Source organism: Cryptomeria japonica, chromosome 4 (genome assembly GCF_030272615.1).
Source record: "Cryptomeria japonica chromosome 4, Sugi_1.0, whole genome shotgun sequence".
NCBI classification, from domain to species: domain Eukaryota; kingdom Viridiplantae; phylum Streptophyta; class Pinopsida; order Cupressales; family Cupressaceae; genus Cryptomeria; species Cryptomeria japonica.
The window spans coordinates 370,816,623-370,843,351 of NC_081408.1; the positions used below are offsets into that span (position 1 = coordinate 370,816,623).

The 26,729-nt window shown below is 35.5% G+C and overlaps 1 pseudogene; it reads right to left on the minus strand.

The window, feature by feature from the left end:
* Window positions 1–12,649: 12,649 nt before the first annotated feature.
* LOC131874770 (uncharacterized) lies at window positions 12,650–14,344 on the minus strand (annotated as a pseudogene).
* Window positions 14,345–26,729: the final 12,385 nt, after the last annotated feature.

The following is a 26,729-nucleotide window of genomic DNA, read 5'->3' on the forward strand; positions in this document are numbered from 1 at the left end:
AAAGTATAAGCTTTCATGTGATTTTAGGGTTTGCATTCTGTTTCAAATGAAAAGAACCATTTATAGCCAGTTTTTAGAAGTTATGCTAGGGTTCCACAAGCTACACCTTCAATTTATGTCCTAGCACGTCACCACAAGGAGGAAGGTTTATAAGAAAAGGACTGCATGCAACAGTCAAAGGGCTACTTCAAAGTTTGAATGAGAGGTTTGCCTCTTCGATGAAGGAGTATCATAAAAATATGAAGAGAATCCATATCATTTACAAAGTACCTCATGCCAACACCATGCAAACCACATGCAGAGTTTAGGCGTGATAGAAGTTAGCATCAAAGCTTCTGGAGAGAAATTGTCATAGTCATAACAGTAGATATCCACATTTGGAGGTAGGCTTTTCAGAACCCTATTTTAAAAATTTTAGTATCTTATTGTTTAAATCATGCATTGGATATGTCTACAGTAATGATTCAAGCAAAAGTCGGGTTAAAGGAGAAATCTGATTATCTATAAAATAAAATATAGTTTCAGCTTTGTGTTATGACAACATCTATAAGTTTGTCAATGCTTTCTTTCTCACCATAAGGGTTCCACATATTATTTAAAAGGGTTGATTTCCTTGCTAGATTTTCTTTTTCCTTGAAGTGAGAAAATCCCTAGGTCTCTTTTGTTCCCTAGGATAGCTTAGAAAGTACAGTCATGCAAAAGTCATTTAGTGAAATCATCAAGAATTTTTAATCCCAAAACAAATCTCAATCATAAATAGAAAAGGTGCAATAGTAGGATTGACACAAACCAGACAAAGATCAAGTACGGGAAGCAGTGAGCAAGGTCTTTTACATATAGGGTAATAAAAGTAATGAATAGTGACCCAGAATTATTCAAAAGGTCAAGAAATAGAGCAAGCTCGAGAGTCAAATTCAAAAGACAAAGACGTCATATGATCATTGAGCAGTTATCTGAAATGCAAATTATAGCAAGGTATTGTGACTATATGATAGAAACCATCCTAGGAGCCTCCAATATATCAAAAGTTGAGAAAGTAGCAAGCTTACTGTATAAAGACAGTGATCACTATAAAGTTGCAGTCAAGTTCAAAGCATTGATTTGTGGGAACAAAGGGTTTCATATGTGGATAGAGCAGTCTCATGAAATATCATGACAGTCATAATCATAATCTAAAGAGTAGTCAAATCTTCAAGATAGATTGGTGATAGTGCAGTCATTCATTAATTGTTTTGGACATTTCAAGCTATGTTTTCCTAATAGATGGTCAAGTATAGAACAACAACACTCAGAAAATACAGTCTAGAGAGATTGCAGTCTACAGTAAAGCCAGTAGGAAGTCATACCTAGTACCAAATAAAATGACAGTAATCAAGTCTACTGAGTGAAAAAGAGCAGGGTATAAGTTTCTAAAAGGTCTTTTCAAACCTTAACAACAAATAACATGTTATTGTTGTAGCATTGTCAAAACTTGACAAGAATAACACCTTATAACCTCAAGAGGCATAGCAGCCATAGGGCAACTCATGTCAAATGTGCAACTCAATACAATAAATAATCTTATTTTGTAGCCCTATAGCATCATAATGCAGTCCTTGACCAAGTATGCATACAAGAAACATCTAGTTCTATTAAGGCACAAGCATCAAAGTCAGAGGTTATGACAACTAGTCAAAAACATATAGTACAAAAAGGTAAGTCTCAGCCACTAGAACACAATTTGCAACATGCATTAGGAGTTCTCCTCCTTACAAATAGTGCAACATTAAAAAGGTATTATCAAAGCTAGAACCACAATTCAAAGAGGAAGCTTACAAAGATAGGACAAAACTAGGTACAGTCATGAGTCAAGGAAAATACATGGTTGAAACTCAGTCCAAAATAGTGAAGAAGTGCAACAAATGACATGAGAAGTCTAAAGAAGTATTATAGAAATGATGAGTCAAGGATTAATGAAGAGATTTTTTGCATCCATGATACAATCTCAAACACACTTTTTACCATTCTCTTGGTGATTGTGCCCAATTGTGTATGTCTCGCTTATGTATGAAAATGGCATTGTGTAGCTTTCCACCAACGATGTATTTGAGATGTCTTTGATTTAGATATGGCATGAGCTTAGTCGTAGAGTCAGACTAGGGAGTTGGACCATCTCAACCATGGTGGGCCTGCATATGTATATAGTTTTGCGTATTCATTGAAGATTCTCATTTAATTTTAATCAACTAAAGAGTAATATTCATGACTTACAAGTAATAAAAAAACTTACAAGGATGAGGCATATTCATTACTTACAAGTAATAAAAAAACATACAAGGGTGAGGCATATTCATAACTTTTGTAGTCCCACCTTGGATATCAACACTAGAAGCAACTCATATTGTTCGTGTACAGACAAGACAATATGGGAGTTCATTATACCCAGAAACTTGTGGTGGTGTTGTTCGTGTTGGCTCTGTTGGACCCTACAATTAAGATTCAATATACATTATTCAATAAGATTAACTGTGCAACATAATGAAATATTAAAAAGTGTGTTATCTTGTTGAGCTTCGCTTGGTTTCAAGAATAGTTTAATATTCTCTACTTAATGGGGCCAACCACGTGAAGGTGGAAGCTCAGTTGGCCCCTCCCCCCCCCTAACATCACTCTAAATTCCCCATTAACATCTTATAACATTCATTCATTCGTTCTTTCTACCATGAATAAAATATAGCATTCATTCATTAATATCACATAACGTTCATTAACACATAACATTTATTAACATTAATTAACATGCAACATTAATCAATATTAATTAACACATATCATCCATAACCATTAATTAGCACATAATTACATTCACTAACACATAAAAATTAGTCATTATCAAATAAGTTAGATTACAATCATTTATTTCTTTGTTTTTTCTTTAAAGCTATGAAAAGACTAAGTGGAACATTGGTTTCTTCATCATTTCCCCCCTCTGCAGATGTTCCGCCAACTGCTCGTGATCTCGATGCATTCCTAGTCCTATACTGAGGACGAGGACACTGAAACGAAGGGGGGTCCTCTGCAATAACAAAGAAATGGGTTAAATTCAACAAAATAAATTATTATTGTTACAAGTATTTCATTAATTTAGAGAACATAATTGTTGTGCTCTTTACTTGATGGGCCACATCATTTTGTGTAGCCTCAACCTCAACATGTTGAACACCCTCTAGATCATCTGGAGTTGAAATACTAAAGGTTACATTAATGTTGAACACCAATTGCAATTATATTTGTTTAAAGCAATAACAGTGGTCCTCTTTACCTGAGTGGGGAACATCACGTTCTTGATGTTGTGTACCCAGATCATGCTCCACTTGCTCACCACCGACTACATGCTCTAAAATATTAACAAAAAAGGTTACATTAATTACTACTCTAATTACAAATTAAGATCTTTAATTGTATTAATAGCTAAATAAATAAATTTGAATAGCAAATGAATACCTCCACTACTGGGATGCACATCCGGACCTTCATGTGCAGGTGGTGTTTCACAATTAGCAGGCTGCATTCCAATGACATGCACATTGTTATCATTGTTTGCTTATTTAAAAGAAATATTGTCACTTTATGTTGGAACTCAACATCAATTAGATTATTAGTAAAGTATTCAATTTGAAACAACTTCCATTTAGAATATTTACCTATGTGACGGATGCAATCGAATGTTGTGTATGCCAACTCAATTCTCATAGCCAATCAGCCACAGTTGAATAGCCTTGCTGGTAGGCAATTATCTTGTCATCTTTTGTGGGTGCTCTATTGAACTCAAAGCCCTGCATTTTTGCTTGGTACCATGAATTTTGCTTGCATTGTTTGATAAAAAAAAATGTTTGCAATTTATTAATATTTTGATGCAATATTTCGTTTACATGAGATACTTACAATTCGTGTAGCAAGTTTCATGTAACCACCAAAGCCGAGTTTGTGTTGCTTGTGCTTTTCTTTCCTTGCCTTGGTTGCCTTTGACGTGTCACTCAGTCTATAAAAAGTTTGAAATATGTTAGATTATATAAATATAAAGAGTAATTAATTAGTACATAATTACATTCTTAATAGTATCCCGTACCTTCTTCTGGCGTCTAGTGGTGTATTTCCTTTTTTCCTTTCGATTCTCTCCTTGGCATCCAAAGCAGGTCCTTCCACTCCCTCTTTGGAATCATGGGGGGACGCTCGTACTTTAGGTTCCTCTCTAAATGGGTCCTGTATTGGTCCCTCGAATACTTTAGATATGTGCCAGCTTTTTCAAGGAGCTTGGTTTTGTCAAAGGTGTCATTTCCAAACCACTGAACCATTTGGTTTGTCAATTCATCTTTTAACCTTTTTTCTTGGTCATTCCACCTTTTAAAGCAAAAGCAAACCTGTTAGATTCAGAAATGAACTGAAACTACATTTATTACACTTCAAGAAATGGATCAAAGGAAAACTATTCTAGCAATGATATGAAATCAAAAGTGGATTAGGGTTAGTTCACATATGATGTACCACCTTTTACGTATGGAGGGCCCAAATATCTGCAATGCAATGTCACTAAGATGTTTATAAAAAATATCATTGCCTGGAAAAAATTCATGGGATCATTAGTCCAAAACGAGTGATCATAAAGTAAATTACAATTAGAGTATATATAATAATAATTTTAAAGTACCTGGAACCTTTTGTATCTTTAAGGGAATCATTTCTTCATTGCTCACCACCAATGTGGCCTGCAACATTCCCGTACTAGCAATACGAGAAGATCCAGGAAATGATGGTATGTTCTCAGCAGTAGTCACCTCTGGCACATCCTCATGTGCATCTCCTCCTGCAAAAAATGAATCCACTATGAAATGGCATTAGAATTCAAGAAAGAACGTTTGAAGGGAAATAAACACATGACAGAAGATAGAGCAAAAGAGAGATCTACCAACAGTGGGCAGGCCAATATGACGTGCACTAGAGGATGTCTTCATGCTATGTGTTGCTGACATTGCAGTCGGCAATACAAGTGAGGGTAACCTCTGATGAGGTGGCGGTGACATTTGCACAGTAACATTGACAGCACCTAAAGAATAATACATTAAATATATGAAAAGTGCAAGAATTGTAAACAAGGATGAACCTTTATTTTGAAAATTGACAGTATCAAGTATGATGTGTTTTGGGTACTCAAAGTGATAAGCCAAACAAGTGATAATACAAGAAAATTGTCCTCACTTGAAGATCCTGCAACATCCTGATCGTGGGAACGACTTTGATGAGGGCGGATAAATTGCTGTAAAAACAATACGTGCATATTTTAGTTAGTTACATAAAAGAGAATAAAATATAAACCATTATTGAACTTTTGTTATAATTAAAGCTTTCATTACTGCTTACTTGCAAGTTTTCTGTTGTCCGAAGCAATAATTACACCCTCTCGTATCTAATCAGTGATAGGATGCACGACTGCTAAAGCAACAATCTCTTTTCTAATTTTTATAAGAGACATTTTAAAGAATTTCATAAGGTGTGTGGAATCTTCAGGGTCATCATCGCTTAACCCTAATGATTCCACATCCCTGGACAGGTGCTCAGGTACTGCAACTCCCTTTCCCTTTCCCCGAACATCCGTCTATGTCAAGAATATCATTAACAATTACAAAATTAGTATAAATCACTAAAAAAAAGAACATAATAATGTAACAGTTTGCTTCTATCTAATTTGTACAATTACAATGAGGTTTACCTACTTGGTAGAAGTGTCATAAGCTACATCTCTGTCTACGATATGTGATGGATCCATGTCGGCTTGTGACAAAGAAAAAATATAAAAAATGTTAGCAAAATTAAACCAATAGACTTAGCAAAAAAACTTCATAATAAAATGGTATACTGGATTCATTAATTGGAGGTTGGTTAATTTCCATGGTATATAGTACGTACCACCCCCATGATATTAACTTTGTTTGTATCTATACGATTCAAACTGTAATCGATTATAGGCTCTTCGCCTGCACTTATTGATTTTATTGCACATACAAATACACAATTTCCCTCGCGTGCCTCAAATATGCAATTGGGTTGTTTATAAGTTGACCCAGGTCGCTTACTATTTATAAAACCTACAATATTCCCTGTTGCTTTTGGCCGACCATCAATGTATACAACCACCCATTTACTTTGATCATTATATTTCTATTGTATATAATTTGTTGACTGTGCATACCTACACATACTTTTTTTATATTTAACAATATGCATCCAATGATTGTAATTGTAACAAGGTCCAACAAACTCCATGAATTCTACAACTCTATTGTAATATACCTTTATGTCATCCATGGAAAATAAGCCTAAACCATGTAACGATGAAGGTGCTATGCGATATATCCTATCGTTAACACAAAAATTGGTGTTTATTGGAGGAAGTTCCTTGGGAACCCATTGTTTCTATAGATGTATGTACCTCAGTGGCACCTCAATGTCGCCTTTGGTCTCATCATCATAACAACATGACCCCCCTTGATCAAGGAAAAATTTCATGTGTTTATTGAATTTTCTTCTAATCTTTTGACCTCTTGTTGATCTCCCTATTGTAGACCTACTACATGTGTCACTTTCATTTTCTATTACTGTATTTTCCTCACTCGACGAAGGCAGATCTGACAAATACCTATTTGGGGGTACCTACACTCCATGAAATGAGAGAGTTAATTGGTAATGAGAGAGAAATTTTGCAAATGAGGGTAATGTTGATGAAGAAGTCAGCCCTAAAGTTGATTTTGGGATGAAAATTGGAATGAGTCCAACTGGGGCCTCAAGTGTTGATAATTGTATTAGATTTGCTGCTAATGTTGAGATTTGAAAAACTAAGGAAGTTTGTTTTCCAAGTAATTTAAAAAAAAAAAAATTGTTTCTATAAGGTGTATTGACTAGTTATACTTGTCCATCCATGAGACTATGCAGGATCCTCGTCAAATGGGTTTAGGGTCCTGCACAATGTAATTCAATTATCTTATGTTAGCTAAAAATTACATAGTACACAACATGAACAACATGAACTGTGTAGACAAAAAGAGTATTAAATAATAAAAAGATGTTGTCATCAAAATCATTGTAAATTTTTTAATTCCTTACCTTTACTTTATGTAGACTATGTAGGATCCTCAACTAAATGGTTGACGATGTCTATAGTCAACAACCTGTTCCCACCAAGGGTGACAGCATCATACAGGGACTATACCTTAAATCAACACCATCAATTGAGCATCATAAGCATTACTACATTAGTAAGTTGATAAACAATAAATACATACATATCATAAGCATCAGAAGAATCACATGATGTGTCATCATATATGTAATTGAGCATCACATATCTTGTGTCATCATAAACATGTAATCCATCACATATGTATCATAAATCACCATCTATCACATAGGTAATAAACAATCCACGTTCTATAAATAAACGCAAAGTTCAAAAAATGTCACATGCATCATCATAAACATGTGATCCATCACGTATGTATTTTAAATCAACATCCATCACATAGCTAATAAAAAATCCAATTTCCATAAAAAAACACAGTTTAAAAATTGTCACATAAATAGTCACTCTCCCTATCTCCATCTCCATATTAAAAGGTGCATCATGAATTAATTATGTAATGGTATTAGAATTCAAAACATAATGAATTAATTATGTAAAAAAAATTCTATCAAGAAGTCAATATTAAATAGATAATATACTAACCACATACCTCATACATTTCATTCTTCATCTTCATGAACATCAAGTTCATCATTGCCATCACCATCATCATCATCATCATCATCATCATCATCATCATCATCATCATCATCATCATCATCATCATCATCATCATCATCATCATCAACGTCTTTGCCATCATCATCACCATCATCACCATCACCATCACCATCACCATCACCATCACCATCATCATCACCATCAACATCATCATCATCATCTTCTTCTTCTTCTTCTTGTTCGTCTTCATCGTCATTGAGAAATTATCGATCGTGATCATCTTCCACTTCATCTTCTACTTCTTCAATATCTTCTTCTTCGGTATCTTCTTCTTTCATCACATTATACTTTATCGGCCTTCCTCTTGGATCATGTCTAACAACAAATGACCAACCCGGTTTATGTGGAACCTCTGAGTAAAATACTTGCTCACATTGGCTTGGAAGAACATAGGGCTCATCCCCAACCGGTTCAAATGACCTTGTATTTAGCATTATAAAACCATTATCATGTTCAATAATAGTTCTATCAGGATCATTTTTATTCAATTGGAGCATGTACCATTTGACGATGAACAAAACTAATTTGAAGGAATTAAAGTCACACTCAAGTATATCAAAATTCCATAGTATCGATTTTGAGACTGTTGAGGATGTATGTCATTTCTCGATGAAATATTTGTCACCTCAAAGACTGCAATGATGCTAGAATCATAAGTTTTCTTCATGTCATCCAACTTTTTATGCGAAATTTATGACCATTGCAGCACATAGCGTTGTGGTGTTTGACCTGCGATATGTCAAACATGTAAAATTTATTGCATTGTGAGTTGATAAACATATGGGTGATTAATAAATTTATACATACCTATTTATCTCTTAAACCATATGCTAAATCAATTTCCCTTTGCGTAACATTGGAATCTTCATTATGATGTGCTTCTTTAACCAATGAAGCCACCCCTTCCCATGTCAACGTGCATCCAGAATGTTGACAACATTCAATCCATACCATCATACAATCAAGATTGTTTGCAATATACAAATGCAGTGCATCCCACTCTCGACCAATTGTACAAAAAATAAATATTCTTACAATCGATTTATTTTGAAGATTAAGAATTAATTAACTAAAATAACATCTTATAATTACCTCTCACTTTCCTCAATCTACCTTTCCCCGTCAAGTACTCCCCTTCAAATTTGTTAATGGTGTTGGGATCCCAAATGCGATCCATGTGGATCTTTGCTACAAACTTAGGAAGATATTCAGAAATGTACACCACAGTCTGGAATACCATATATCCATCCACCATAGAACCCTCAGGATGTGCTCTTTGTCGAACCAAAGCCTTCAAAAATTTCAAGTGCCTCTCAACCATCCACATTGACCTAGTGTGTACAGGTCCACACAATTCAATCTCCTCAACTTGGTGTATGAGGTAGTGTTCTTGTGCATTAAAAAAAGCTGGAGGTAGACACTTTTGCATTTCACACATTAAATGAGGAATTTTTCTCTTCCAATATTTTATATCGTCTTTATGGATTTCTTTACATGACAACCACCTACAAGGTATTCAAGACGCAAAAAAATATATTACATAACAAGTAAAACAAATTGCAAATATAATATCTATACAATGAAGTAAACAAATATCACTACTTACCTCATGTATTTTCCAAGATCATATATGACTTGCTTGACATTATTGTCGAAGTCGTCTAGGAGAGATAAAGGTAGAACGTACTGCAGCAATTATAAAATTATCTTTTCATTTTTTTGTAACATAATGGAAAGTACACATACGCGCAGTACTTAAATACATACTAAAAACACAAGAGCATGAATTACCTTAATGAAGGTATGTCAATCATGCATTTTCATCCCTGGCCCAAATTCACTTTTCTTTGATATGAGATTGTTTATGTTCACAGCAAATCCTGTGGGAAATCGAATTTTTCATATGAATTCTTTTATAGCATTGCTTTGCTGGTTCGTTAATAACCAAGGAAGCTCACTTATATTAATCTAGTCTCCATGGCTATTTGATTGAATGACATTTATCATTGCATGATTGGAATCCTGAATGTCACTACATATTTTGACAATTTTTTCTTTGTCACACCTTCCATCCAATATTTTCCATACTGTCTCTGTTATATTCTTTCCAATATGCATACTATCAAACAAATGAACAATTTGTAACTACTCGTAGTAGGGCAACCTACTAAATTGTCGGGGATAACTTTTTAGTCCCTTAGGAAGGTGGTCATTTATGCCTTCACGACCTTCATGATCATCAATCACATCATCAGTAAACAAAACAAAATAGAAAAGATGTTTTATGACAAACCAATAGATGGAATTGCATTACCTTGACGATTAATTATATTATATTCCAACTTCCACAGGTGAGGTGTCATTCTTCGTGGCTTTGATGTATTTTCTTCTTTCCCATTGAAAAGATGCTTTTTAGTATTTCGATACTTATGATTTTTATGGAGAAAGTGCCTATACTCATCAAACACCTGCTTTCCTAAACTTTTTAAATGACGAGATTTCATCTTTGGACCACAAACAGGACATGCAAATTTTCCCTTTGCTTGAAGACCTACAAGATAATGTATAAATGGATTAAATATGATAATTTTTTGAATTATAATGTTCATGCACAACTTAAACACTATAACATACCACAAAAATGTGTTAGCCCTGGGGCATCGTGTATTGTCCATAGAAGCATCGCATGGAATTGAAATTGGCTTTGTCCTATTGGTCTAGAGACGTCATACATAGTGACACCATTCCATAACTCCAGCAACTCATTGATAAGAGGCTCGATATATACATTCATATCTTTAACTTGGTACTTACATAATCGAATGAACAAAAACATTACATAATTATTATGACCATTTTACTGCAATATTTATAATTAAATTTAGACGATTATATTTAAATGATAAAATACCTGGAACAATCATTGCCAACATTATGTGCTCCCTCTTTATTGACATCCATGGAGGAATTTTATCGTTGATAACAAAAATAGGCCACACTGAGTAAACAAATCTCATCTCTCCAAATGGATTGACACCGTCCACTGCCAAATGAAATCCTGAGATTACGAGGTTCTTCTTTAAAGTGTGGCCACTTTTCCTCTATGTCCATAAATGTTGAACCATCTGCGGGCATTTGAATAATGTAATCTCGACTTCTATTGTGTGCATGGTAATCCATAAATTGTGCCAAGCTAGTGCACTTGAATAATCATTGGATACGTGGAATAATGGGAATATAGCGAAGAACCTTTTGAGGAACCCTTTTTGTTATTTGATTTGTTTGATATCTACTGATATGACATTCAGGGCATTCAGTTCAAAATTCATGTTGTTTGTGATATATAATATGATCATTGGGACAAGCATCTATTGCTTGATACTCCATTCCAATATCTTTCATAACGACAGATAATTCGCGGTATGAGCGAGGTAGAATATTTGATGGTGGTAACAAAAACTCACCTATCAATCTACAACAAAAAAATATAATTTGTTATAATAAAGACTATTAATGGTACAACATGATTCATGGTTTATTATGGCATATATGACATACCTTAGCATACATGACATTGTTATGGTGGATAAACCATTCATAACCTTCAAGTTCACCAACAACAATACAGCGGAGAGAAGAGTTGCATGCAAGCCTTCGTAAAGGGCCTCAGATGCCTTCTCAAGTAGAGGGACATCATGAACAACATCAAGTTCATCTTCATCATCATGATCAGCCGTGCGAGTACTAAATGAGTCATGGATCAATGTATTTGTACCATCATCTTCAATTGTGTTTTCTGGCTCATGATTGTCATCTTCCATGGGATCATTATCTTCAGCTTCGATATTCACACCTCCATGTTTGTCCACTTCAAAAACCATATTCTCAGGGTTGTGTTGATCCATACCATGTGCTCCGGGGTGCTCGACCTATATAAAATTGATAAACATAAATAAACCATGATCATGATCTCATCATCACGTGATTTATTATGTATATAAATTGTCAATACGATATAATGAAAAGCTTACCAATGGATGATAATCATGTCCACCTTCAATGTGACCATGCAGCCTACAATGTTTCTTCATTGTTTTGATTAGAAGTCTTCTAGTCTTTAACCCCTTACAAATTTTGCACGGACAATAACATTTTCCATTACCTTTTCTTTTCAAGTTAGACCATAATCTAGCAATTGTCTCCTTATTTTGTTGTTCATTGATATTGTCTGACATGGTCTTTCTTCACATGCAAGAAAACTGGGCTATAGAACTAGTTATATAGAAGTTGAAATGTTAGTTATGAAATCAAGTTTCAGTATAATATACCGAATCAAATTACTTGAAAATAGAAATTATCATCATCAAATTACTTGAAAATAGAAATTATCATCATTGAACAAAGTATCTTATTGAATTTAGATTTCTAGTTTTCTTATGGTACATCACACAATATGGAAAACAAGAATTACTCAATAAATAAAAGGATTCATTGATCTAGTATTATCACAATCTGCACTTGGCCTTCAATATTTTCTCCTCCTAACACTGTTTATCCATTACCTATCAAGCACATAACTCTAAAACTCGTGGCTATTAAAATACATAAGACAACATTGTAGCATCTTATAATCATCCGTTATAAAACCAAAGCACTTGGGAGTGATTCTTTTGTTTGTCACAGTCCAAGAAAACGGTGTCTACTGAAGCCTTGAATAACTGACTAGAAAGATTTTTAATTCCTTTTCTTTTTCCTTCTAATTTTTTCACTATCACTTCCATCCTCCAATTCAGATGCCCTCACCCTTTTCTTTCTTCTTGTTTTTTCATACTCATTGTCATGCTTTGAATTATTTTTCTTTCTTGGTGACTCCTTACTTCTCTCACTATTAGTTTCACTCTCAGAATCTGAGTCTGATGTATTAGAATCTGACGAACCTAATGAACTAGAAGAATCGTAATTAGAGGTAGATTCATCTGACTCAGGAATAGACTTTTGTTGCTGCATTACAAGCCTTGGCATATTCTTCAAATGCTCACGTAAACTCTCAGTGATACCACCAAGACCAATAGAAGTAAAGAAATTGATAGAAAACCTTGAATTTTTGGGATTGTCCTTTGGAGAAATTGAATCAAAAGACTCCTGCATTGTTGGATCGTTCAACCTTTCATTAAGCAACAATATACCAAGCTGCTCTGCCAGCTCCTGCAAGAGAATCTTTATAAAAATACGGGAAGAGGAAGTAGTATCTTCCTCTGTCAGATGTATATAAGTAAGACAATGCCATGGAAGAGAATCTGTGCCAAGTAAGTGGGCAAAAAACTTTGCAACATTACGTAGTTTATTTGTTTCTAGTCTGTGTATCATAGAATATTGTTGTACAAAACACTTATCAAAAAATTCCTCATAAATTTTATTGATCATACAGAATCTTTGCCCAAGAAGACCATAATAATGAAGGTATGTCCTCTCTTGACCAAGTTCAAGCTTGATCTTTAGTAGCTTATGACCAGCTTCCTCAAAATCAACACTTGACATGATTGTCAAATAAATTGTACGTCTTAAATTGACCAAGTTTGTCTCTATCTCATCCTGTATTCTTAGTGCTTCCTCACCTTCCTCTTCTTCATCATCATCATCATCTGAATCATCACCTGAATCATTCTCCCCTTCTGCTTCATCTGAAGAAGCATCTCCATGGATATCTTTCTTTAGTTTTTCATAGGTTGCCTCATGCTCTAAGAAATCAGGATTTGGCTTGAAAACATCCAAACCAGCTTCTTGATCAAGTTCGTCTTCTAGGAAAACTTCATGTGTTCACTGATCTGGACGCACAGCTAGATGACCCTCTAACTTAGCTTTGCGAATTACAAAAAGGCCTTCAATTAAAAATTATACTCATTTGTCAATTTCCCCCTCATGGAGAATACCTCTTAATCTTTCAAAAATCCCATAGAGACCTTTGGGTGAAAGGTCTTGCAACAAAGAACCGCATTCTTTCACGAACCCAACAGCAACCTCTACACTGTCATCTGTGGGGTTCTCTAGTAAAAGGGTGAGAAGTTCCAAGGCAATGATCTCATGTACAACTTGTTGATTCACTAAATGAGCTATGAATTTGGCTGTTGCTATCAACATGTGCTTGTCATTGGGCTTGTATGCCCTCTTAATCTGCAAAATAATTCTTCACAAAAGCAAATTGCCAACTTTAGGAAATTTTGTATTTACCACAGCAACCAATGCAGCAAAAACATCTGTAAATCCAAGGGATGCCATTTGGGATTTCATACAGGACCTACAAAATAGACCCCTCCCACAGATGAGATTCTCTGCAAACAACTCTGGAATGATGTTCTTGATGTTAGATGCATTAACCTTGTTTACTAACCCATTGATACTCTTCTGAAGGGCATCCCATGTCATGCGTTGGTATTCCACACTGCTCTTATCTTCCACATCTTTCATCATTTGAGCCAGCTTAAATGGGGGAATGTAAACACCCCCACTTCTTCCAACACCCTTCTTAGCTCCTCTTATAGCACCTTCACCATTCCCATTCTAAGATGGAGCAGACACAACACCAGAAGTTTTCACTTCCACTGCCTCTCTATCCCTCTTGTTTCCAGAAGCCCCTTTACCACTTAATTCGTTCTTATTTTTGTACATAAACCCATCAAGAAGCGTGAGTTTTTGCATATAAGCTCGCCCAAATATTTTATAGTTATTTTTCATGAAGATTCCCTTAGGAGCTGGCAGATCCTACTTCCATACTTTAATTATGTTTTTTCAGAGGACAATCCTAAAAATCCATGCATTGCAAACAACTTTTTACACCTTTGTTGGTTGTGGTGGCGTCACAGAGAGTTTACATCAATAAATGAAGAACATGCCAATGCTTTTAATGCGGCAGTAGAAGTCTATCTCTTATTCAATATCTCTACTGAAACCCCCATGATCTTTTGTTGGAGTAGAATTTGTTATATTCTAGAAAGAGTCTTGTCCTTTGTTGATGGGATATTCATCTACCTCAAGAAATAATTGTTCTTTTCTCCAAAAAGAAGTGGAACTAAATGAAGATCTAGCACCATGAAATGAATCCTCAAAAGGATTACTATAGTTAGTTTTGGTAGATAATGATCTGGGTAAAATACTAATGTGCCTTTAGGAAACATTATGTACTAGCTTAGCATACTCTAACAACTTTGGTGCGACATGCTACATCCAATTAAGTCTCCATCGGTATCTCTATTGTGTTTATGGATTGGGATTCAATGTACTCTTTTTATACACAGATTTTACTTTCAACTGAGGAGGTTTGTATGTACTTACTTGTCTTTCGATTGTATCCCTATTTCAAGAATTTCTTCTATCAACAAATCATTTGTTGTAAGTTGTACAAGTGGAAGCTTGAACATGCCTTCTATGCTAGTCTTGTTGATACGTTCAACACCATCTTGTGCAACAAATCTTTAGAACTCCACTATTTCATTGAAGAGTGAGTAATAGGGACAATCTAGGACACTTACAGAGGTTTTGCAAGAGAGATAAATAGACCTAAATATTATGGCTTAATAATGATCAATAGGTAAACAGATACGATACTCTCAATATCAAAATGACTTTCTCAATTGTCTTTACTAGAAATGGATAGATCTGCTAATAATGGCTTTATGACTGTATGTGAACTTTAGACTCAATCCAAGAAGAGCTAGATCTAATATGCGATATCTAGATTTATGATCTCTATAATATAACAATCCCATAATTATGTTTCCACAAATCTATACCACAACACAAACATCATGCTAGTGTTCAGCCATAGCAATTGATATCCTAATTATAGAATGTGAAATATGTACATAACTATGAATAAAGATTAAGAAAAACAAAGAAAGATGCTTATTGCAAACATAAATGACTAATGGACAAGAATTGAATTCATTGTAGATAGTTTTGAATATCAAATTCACTTATTTGTGTACATTTAGTAACTCATGTACTTGTGGCCAACCATTTATCTCTTTCATAAATTAAACACTTATTAATAACATTAAATGGTTGAGTAATTATGTTTTAGTTGAAATTGAAAATAAAATATTTTATTTCAGAACAACTCACACTATTCCCTATCATATTTTAGACTCTTGGTTTTGTTAGTAGTGGTTTTATGTCGTTGGAGCTGATCATTGCATTTCTTTAGTTACGTTTGCTAGCGTACTCCCAGCCTGTGCCAAAATGGGAGCTTTGGAATAGGGTATGGACATCCATCAAAGCATAAAAGATAGAGGAATTTTGTCAAATGTAGTTGCAACTGCTCAATTAGCATGTATGCAAAATGTGGAAGCATAGACAAGGCACAGGAACTGTTTGACGGATTGCCTCAAAGAAATGTGGTTTCCTGGACTGCAATGATTGTCGGATATGCACAAAATGGATTTGTTGAGAAGGCTTTAGAAACTTTCAAGAAAATGCAATCGGCAGGTGTAAAGCCAAATTCCATGACCATTGCTACTATCCTCTCTGCCTGTGCCAAAATGAAAGATTTAGAACAGGGTATGGACATTCATCGAAGCATAAAGGATAGAGGAATTTTGTTAGATGTTGTAGTTGCAATTGCCCTGGTAGACATGTATGCAAAATATGAAAGCATAGACAAGGCACGTGAACTATTTGATAGAATGCCTGAAAGAAATGTTGTCTCGTGGACTACAACGATTGTTGGATATGCACAAAATGGATTTGTCAAAAAGGCTTTAGACACTTTCAATCAAATGAAATTGGAAGGCATAAATCCAAATTCCACAACCTTTGCCAACATCCTCCCTGCTTGTGCAAAAATGGGAGGTTTGGAATAGGGTATGGACATCCATCAAAGCATAACGGATAGAGGAATTTTGTTAGGTGTTTTACTTGCAAATGCCCTGCTTGACATGAATGCAAAATGTGGAAACATGGACAAGGCTCGTGAATTGTTGGATACAATGCCGCAAAGAGATGTGATCTCATGTGAACAATCAACACACGCATATATGGGAGGAAGGGATTGCTGCTACAAAATTGAATGCTCACTCCTCAATCACAGTTCTATGGTTTTACGAGATTAAACTAGGGCAATTAACCACCACATGTATATTTTTTACAACATGAAATTAAAAACTAGGGCAATTTGAATCTACCTCCTACGGGGGATTGCAAGCAATGCCACAAATGCCTTTGACGTGGGTTTGATGTTCTTGGGGGTTGAAGTTGCCACAGACGCCTACGCAGGATTGCAATGCACAAATGAATTCCCCTCTTCTTTTTTTTTAAGTAATGGTCGTTGTCGTCGAAATTACGATGAATTCGAGCACTTTTTTGAAAAAACAAAAATTCTCAATGCTAATGCCTTCTTCATCGAAACCAAATGGCAAATTGTCATCGGAATTACGACGAATGCGGGCATTTTTTCAAAAAAAATTAAATTTGGCCACAATATACCTTCTCCGTCGGAAACCTTAGTTAGAAATCTAGTCCAAATGTATTAGTGGGTTGTGGGCGACTGGAGAAATACTTGTATTGAAATCTGTGAAGAATGTTGATGTGAATCATTTGACTGGGGTAATTCCAGATGGAAGAGCACTAAAAATTGATACTATCAAGGATGTGGATGTTAGGTTGCACATTCGGTTTTAGTTTTGGTCTGGATTATGTTCTATGTGTTTCATATTTTGGTCCAGTTGTATATTTTGAGTAAGGGATGTGCATACGAGTTACAACCTTTCTTTTGGTCGACTTGGTGAAGATGTTTCTTGTTCTAGATTGGTATATATATAAAAACACACATTAGTACATTCGGAGCTAATTTTCGATGGTCGATTGTCAGAATTGCGACAAATTTTCGTCAAAGTGCCAACAAAAGTAGTCGTCGAAAACTCGTCATCGGATTTTTTGACGATGCCTCTGACCATCAGAAATATGACAATCCTATGGACTCTGTCGATGATGGGCATGATCACTCTTCCGATCAAAAAATTTGTCGGACATGCAGCATCCCTGTCGGATGCTCAGTAGATTGCGTCGCAAAGTCGACGGCAATTTGGAACTTCACACCGACGGTGATGTTGTTTGTCTGACACTTGTATCGTCGGTCCATTCAAAGGCATCAACGATCGTCCGAATACGAAGTGTCATCGCACGTACAACATCCTCGTCAGATGTTTGTCTAGTTTTAGTTGGAAGTGCGATGACTCCAAAACCTTTTCACCGATGAGAATGTTGTATGTCTGTCGATTTCATCATCGGTGGAAAGCTTGGTATTTGTCATAATTCCGACGATGATAATATTTTTATCAAAAAAAATATATTATTATCCAGTCATTGATATGTACAGCAAATGATATTCTATCCCCGCCACCTACCAGTAGGGGGCATAGGTTTGAGGCTAATATGAGGCGCACTAGTTTCAAGCTAATATGTTTAGGCGCACCATGGTTGAGATGGTCCAACTCCCTAGTCTCACTCTAGGACTGAGCTCATGCCATATCTAAATGAAAGACATCTCAAATACATCATCGATGGAAAGCTACAAAATGCCATTTTCATACATAAGCAAGACATACACAATTGGGAATAATCACCAAGAGAATGGTAAAAAGTGTGTTTGAGATCATTGTCCTAATTGTGGTGTGGTCACCAAGAGATCACCGTAAATTTGTCAACCTTTCCTTCATTTAAACCAAGTAAACCTTTGTAACAAAATTGTCCTAAGTGTGTTTAAATGAAGGAAAGGTTGACAAATTTCTCCATGTAGTTTTACTTGACTCTAGAATTAGTCAGTTGTTTAAAAAAACTCATAACCATTGTAACAAAATTCACACTAATAATATATTTCCTAACAGTTTTTATCCATGAATGATATTTGGGTTTACAATCTCGAATTCAGTACATGCAATATCATTAGAACTCAGACATCAATAAACTTGTTTCAAATCAGAAACACTGTGATCTGAATTGTAAGCAAACTATTTAATGTAATGCTTATTGTTTGTATTTTGGAAAAAAGGGTTGGCTACAAAATTTTGCAGAGCATCTATTTGAGTAATTTACATGTCAAGTGTTTGTTATAATGTCTGAAAACTAAATCACGAAAAAGTGAAAAAAAAATTGGTTAGCAAATCAGGGGTGCACTTTACATTATTTTTGTTATCCAATTCTCTTACTTTAGCTCTGTTTCTTTCTTCAGATATGGGGTCTAGAGCTCCTCCCTAAGCAGAGATTATTGGTTTTGTCTCCCCTCCTTTGGCTGGAGAGTTTATTGCTATCTCTGGGAGTTTGCCCTCAGAGTTCAACTTCTCTATTGGTCAGACTGTTATTTTCCCTACCTTCTTCTCCAAGTGCTCCTCCTCTTGTTTCCAAGATTTTTCCTTTGCCTTCTACTCAATGGCCCTTGGTTGTGCCTTCATGCCCTCTTAATGTCTTCATTGGGTTCCTGTTTCCTTCAAATGATGGCTTCTCTATGTTATGCAATATCCATCTTGGATCTTGCAACATCAAATTCTGGCATGGTTGATGTTGATGCGAGTGATTGGACAATTGTTTTTTATCACATTTTTTATTTGAGTAAGAAGATCCTTCTCAAGCAGTTTGGTGTCATCAAAAGATAAATAAGTTGTCAAGAAAGGTGAGGGCTAAAAAGAATCTTTAGATTAATGTTTCTGACTGTGTTGGTTATTGTTGATGTGGTTTTTCATTTATTTTCTTCAGTTATTCTTCACCAATAGCTTATTTATAACAACTTTATCTCTTTGGAAGTGGGTCCTCTCTAGAACCTACAACCAATCTATCAAAAGAAAATACATATTGGAACATGCCATCAAAAAAATATGTCATTTTTATATGTAAAACTAGAGTGTTCAGGTTTTCTTGAAATTCTCATCTTGGTCTTAGAAGTATTAGGGTTCTTACCTAGCAGGATGTTCCTCACATGGACGATTGTATGTTGTCCAGATTGGCTCGCCCTGGAAAAGCCTCGGGATCTGCAATAAAAGTCAAAGAAACAATAATAATATCCTCTAATTCATATAAGAAATGATTTATAGTGAGTGTCCTTGAGATAAAAGAGCATTTACATTAATGTAGTTGTTTGTGTCGAGGGTAAATCGATGATAGATTTCTCCTAGGAGGATAATCATATCCCCCTTCTTAACGCATATTCATATCCATCGATCCTCGTTATCCCTTACATCAAAGGAGCCTATAAAAAAATAAACATAAAACTCAAGCGTCAGTATATGTCATTGACAACTCCTGTTTTATGAATTCTTTCAAATTTGTCTTCGCTAGAGTCAGCTTGCTAATAGGCTATTGCTATATACTAAGAATTAAATTGCTGAAATTCCATGACTTCGACCATAAAGACACATAGACTGGGTTCATGTAATATATACGAGAATTAAAGGACAATGGAAACTTTTCCATTGTCTGTAATAGATAGCAAGAAGGAAAGACTGTTATCTATGTAACATCTATTTGACAATTTTGGATTCATAACTTTACGTATAAACATATACAACCATGGTATATTGCAAAATGACATAAAAAATCCATTTCATGTAATCAATAATTTTGTACAAAGGGGAGGATTCTAATCATGTCACCCTAAATATTCACAAACAGGTATTGAAGGAATGCTGACAATAAATATGATAAAATAATGCTTGGTTTAGAGGATATAGCTAATTCACCCCTCAATTTAAAAGAAATATCAGGTAAAATTTAGTACTTATTTTAAGTTGATCACATTATGATGTAGCACATTAATCAATACTACAACACTGCCACTGGAAAAAGGCAGCAATATGTCAAAAATAAATAGTGATAAATGATAGGGATATAAACTATGTTGAAATGGTTTTGTAATATTTAGCTCTTTTAATATAAATCCAACTTTTATTTAGCAAAAAAATATATTGATGAATAAAATGGTTAAAAAAACAGAGTTTTTTCTGTATATTGAACATGGAAGTTTCAATGATGGTGTTTTGAGATGGATAATTGGAATCCCACTATTTTCCCTAGATTGTTTTAACCAAAATTTTGGACATGATTCCATTTAGTTTGTACTCCATGGTTCACAGGTTATTAGGATTAATGGTTATGGTTCCATGGTGTTTGGATCCAAGCAAAACAAGTTCAATGAATCAATAAATGTAGTTTACTCGATACAAAATGTTTGTAAATAGATATGGTATACGACATACATGGTGCATGGCAGATCACAAGTTCTTTGATGATTGATTGACAAGAAATGGCAGATCTACTAGCAAGTTTCTTCTTGTTCTTAATGGTCTACAAGTTTACTGTTTGCAAATTACGTTTCATAGTCACGGGTTGATGGATCACATAGATCATTAATTATAGATTATTTCAAGTTGTTCATGGTTTATTGTCACCTAGTTTCTTACCTAATTTTGCATTGTTTTCTACTTTATTTCCTAGCATTCATTTGCACTTGAGTCATTCTTGTGTTTCTTCAAATATGTTGTTCATGATTTATCCTCAGCTTCTATGGTTAGTACCGATTTTGCATTTGACTCAACATAATTCCTAGTTGTGTATTGTACTTCACACATCACACAAAAAGGGTTATTTTATGAATTAGGATACGATATAGTATTTTACAGTCCTAATATCTAGGTCATTAAACTTTCACATATTGATGTATCACAATTAGTTATTTTATAATTCGATGTGTGCTTAATGTAACTAGTTTATGGAGTGATTGCATGTTTGTTTGATTGGAGAAAATTAACCAGTCCAATTTGTAGGCTAGGGTTGTTATATTGTTGGTAATAGGGTTTGGTACATACATTGAATTAGAAACATCTTTTATTTATTAATATAGATTCTAAAGATATTCTTTTATGAATTCTGGTGTCTTATTTAAAAAATCATACCAAGACATATGTACTAGAACCAGTGTTCCACAAGGACATTTCCTCCCCCAAAACTGTTTGTTTTTGAAATGGGGACACCTTCAAAATACAGGGACTTGGATGGGGCGTCCCCCTGCCGCCCCAATGCAATCCAATGCCACCATCTTTGAGACATCTCTAGGACATCCTTGAGACATTTGAGGGACTCCCAAGAGCCTCCTGACCATCTCAGGGACAAGTAAGAATCTCCCATGGCCAAACAGCCCATAAGTGATTTTAAAAAAATTAGAACTTTTTTTTAAACTCCATGCCCAAGGTCAAACCCTCACAGCCTATGGGCCTCACCCAAACCCCACCAACTTTATAAAACTACCTCCTATTTTTGTTTGTTGATAATTTGAGATGGCATTTTGGCAAACAACATGCATGCACTAAAAGGGTTTCAATTTGGAATTGATATTGATAGTGCAGATATCACTTTATAATAATCAAGATTTGCATTCACTGAAATGATTTTAATCAACTAAAGAGAAATATATTTGTTTATCAAGCCAAACTGAAAATTAGTGTGAACAGAAATACATAGTTGACCTCTTATAACAATCAGACTATACTAGCATTACAAGCTTAGAAAAATAAGTAGTGTCCAACACAAAATATATTTTGAATCTAGAATGTGCTTGTTCAGGAATCATAGCCGCAATTAAACTTGATTTGCAACAATAATACAAATGCAGAGATATTGTTTTCTAGGATTAAACTGTCCCGTAATGAAGTTAATGATATCCAATGCCTCCACACAAACAACAAACTGGAAGCTTTGATGGTTCCCAAATCTTCACCAAACTCCTAGCAGCAACTAGTTTAATGATATTGCTCAGAATTTTCTCCACATCCAGCACCTAAAAGCTCTACGTCTTCCAGCAAGATCCCAAGTACATAGATAATCACTCAATATGAGTAATTTATCTTTGAACTTGCCCAGGTCTGAGTTAATGCTCATATCCAAGAAGAAGAGATTTCTACACTCAGAACTCCCTTAGAATAATATTAAACTAGAAGCTTAATGTCCCTATTATATGTGCCCATGATTTAAAACTTTTCACCTTGGTTCTAGAGAGCTATAACAATAAGGTGCATTTTTAATATTTTAATTAATTTTTAACAACCTTAGTAAAATTATTAAAAATTATGCCATTAATACATCAATTTTGTGGAAATTGTTGGAATGCATTGAATCAAAAACCAATCACACACCCAATAAAGAATAATGACAAACAAAGCCAACTAGGCAAATATACATAAAGGTTTACTTGGTTTAAATGAAGGAAAGGTTGACAAATTTATGGTGATGTTGGCCTTGTCAGTTGTAGTGATCCTTGGAAACTTTTAAAGGGGTTTGGAGGCCCTAATAAGTGGAAACAAATCATATCTTGTCGATTGTCCTAAGTGACTTGGTTGTCACAGTCATTGTTGTCAATCATCTGTCAATTCTCCCAACACTATTATACAACCTTCATGCACTTCCATACATTCTCAAAATAATGTTACACAACCTTCACTAGAATTTTTCACTTGAGAAGGTCTCTCACCAATGAATTTAGGGATTCTTGGACTATTAAGGTTTAACAATTTTTTGATAGTTTTTGAAAGCAATTCTGACAATCCTTTGTGTAGAAACAACAATGTTCTATATGTCCATGCATCAATGAGAGAGGTTTAGGATTTTCATTTAGCAACATGATTGATAGAGATACCAAGAATGAAATTGCAAGGAAGATCTAATATTTATGAATGAAATTGCAAAACAATATAAGTTACATGTTTGATACCTTACTTATATCATGGCAACATAAAATGTATATATGCACTCAACATACCTCTTTGCTTGTTTATTTGAGAATGTTGCTAGGAATTAATAGGTGTGTAAAGCGGAAAAAATCGAACCCTAGTCGTTCTCCCCTCCCCAACTCCAAGGAGAGAGAAGGGAGAGTCACTAGGGTTGATGGTTTTCACTTAGGAGAGACTTTACATTCAAAAGAGGGGTTGAAACCCACAAGATCCAATCCCACGCGATGTAAGATTGGATTCTAAATGAGTTTCAAGGGTTAAGACATCAAGGATACCCTCTTTTGTAAAGAAATGTAGATAGAAAGATTGAACTAGGAATGCATGAAAAGTGAGAAAGATTCGCTTATAAACAGAGATAGGAATATAGGATGAAGCTACGGACCTAGAATTAGCAGTAAAATGTTGAGACGGTGCTGTTCTGCAAATTTGAGCAAAAATTGACGAGACGATGGCGCCCGGCATGCACACGGTCCTCCGAAAAATCCGCGAAACGAAGGTGGATCTGTTCATCTCTGCACAAGGATTCCAGATCTTCAATTACAACCGCGTACCTGCAACCTACACACAGAAAAGAGAGGACGATTGGGGGGTTAGGGATGAGTTTAGGTCAAACCCCGGTTTTGGAATTAACCAAGAAATGAGAATGCTATAAATGTAAATGTTTGTAATGTAAACAAGTACTGATACCTTGTTGTAAGAATGTTTGTATTCTTACATGCGAAGGTGTAATGTATGTAGTATGTAATGTGTTGTAAGTGATCTCCTCTTCAATGGTTGAATCCTTGTCTTGAATGCAACACTTAGCCTTGAATGGAGACTTAGAATGATCAATTGCTTGAAGGAATGCTTGAATGCTTGAATGCTTGAATGTTTGAATATCGTTTCCACGTCTTTGCACACATATGTCCTCCTCTTTTCTCTCCCCCTTTCTAGGAGAGGAAAATTAGTTTATATACTTGTCAATTAGGGCTGATAGACTAATTTTCCCGACCTTAGGCTGACCAGGAAACATTATTTTCCAATTTGCAAACTTAAAGACCCGAAGCCCCATAAGAGACTGGTCCCAAAATAGGGCCAGGGACCAGGGCGCTGGGCGCCCTGGTCCTGGGGGACCAAGGCGCTGGGTGCCCTAGTCCTGAAGGACCAGGGCACTGGACGCCATGGTCCCACCTCCAGGGACAGCGGGGTGCAAGGAGGATCAGGCCAAGGTGCTGAAAAAATGCAGTTTTTGGTGTCATGAACAAGTTTCAGGGTCTCCATTCAGGTTCCGTGTTGCATCGCCATCATGAAGACCCAAATGCAGTCGAAATTGCAAGTGTCACAATTTTAGGATGCTACATTTAGCCCCCACTTTAGCGAGAGTATAAGCATACGCTCATACTTCCGGTAAAGTACAAGGAAACAACATTGAAAAACTTTCACCATGTCAAGGAGGTAAGATACACCAAGCCCCCAGTGGACTAAGGATCTTACGACTCCAATTGACAAAGTAAAAGGGAAGATCACGAGGGAGAACCATGACTGTCAGTAGTAAGGTTCCCTCACTATGAGTCATGCAAGAAAGATATCAAAAAATTTCAAGGCAAAGCTAAATTTGTAAAGAAATTTTCAAGTATCTTGAAAAGATATGAACGGGATGTATGCCCCCCTACGTTAAAGAAATCGCACACGCCTCACCGGGGGTGATTGCTTTAAGGTAGTGATACATATAAGAACTGAGAAAGGAAAGGAGCACGTTATCACAAGGATTTAGCCCCCAAGTGTGAGATAAGCCCAAGGATAATAGACACAAAACACAAAGCACAAGGTGACTTCGCTTTCCTCGAGGTCAGTATGCTGTATGCATAATTGTTCTTCATTCCCCAATCAAGGAAGGTCACCTAGAAGAAGGGAACACATGTGTCTTTTGAGTCAACATGAGAGAGACCAAAAGAGATCTCAATGCTTTGCATCATCCTCAAGTAGACAACACTAAGGACAACAAATAGAAGAATGAGAGTAACACATAGAAGAAGTAACAAAAGAGAGAAGGAGAGAGTCTGCTATGCTAATGAAACTAGTCTAGCACATCATCTACCCCCCGATCTTGCTGATCAATATTTCAGGAAGGTAGGAAACACGCTAGAGGAGGAACATCCAACACAGTAGATGGAGCTATCACAAGATCCAAACAAGGGCTATGTTCATACCCCAAGCCATGGTGTTCTTGTCTAGGAGCTAGGATAAGTGCTTTAGAAAATGCGTTAGATAAATGGTTATCAACATCAACATATTCATATTCACTATCAGAATGAACAGGAGTAACATTTTCATCATGAATAACATTTTCATCTATATCATCATCAAGATTTATAAAAATAGGATCTTTAACTCTCACAAGATCAAGACCATCATGCATCTTATGTTTAGGAGATTTCGGCTCAATCTTCGGCTGAGGAGAAAATGGAATAATACTGGCTGAAGGTGTTTTTGGGGATTGCAAAGTTTGAGAAGCAACTGCCTGAGCTCTGAGATGACACTTTCATCGGCGTTCACGTGCAGAACGATTTCATCTAGTCTTAGTAGGAAGTTGCGAAGATTGAGGAGGAGGAATGTTCTCATCCTTATCACTTGGGTGTTTAGGTTGTGGTCTCTTAGGTTGAATAATAGGAGAAGAGGAAGGTCTCTTCTCTCCATAAGAGGAAGGAGGAGGAACTGCTCCATATAAGGGAGGAATATTCGGTTTAGGAAGGAGACCAAGCCCATCATGATGAGTAGGTATAGGTCTACTTTTAGGAAGTTTATTAGATATAGGCATAGTCACATTCATAGGAATGGGTTGGGAATCTTCTTGAGGAAAGACATTAGTTTTATCTTTCAAAGGAAGAACTTCCTTCTCAAGAATGATAGGAATGTCAAGTTTGGGTGTTCTAGGTTCACTTAGAGATAGGATCATATCTTTTTTCCACTTTTGATAAGATTTAAAAAGATGAGCACTTCGTGGAGGAAGAGATTGAAATTGTTTAGGCCAAAAGTAATCAATAGGAACGCTAGAAGTTCTTTCAGCTGGTTTAAAGAGACTATGATTGACAGTAACAACTTCACCATTATGGGGAAATTTCAAACACTTGTGAATAGGAGAAGCAATAGCT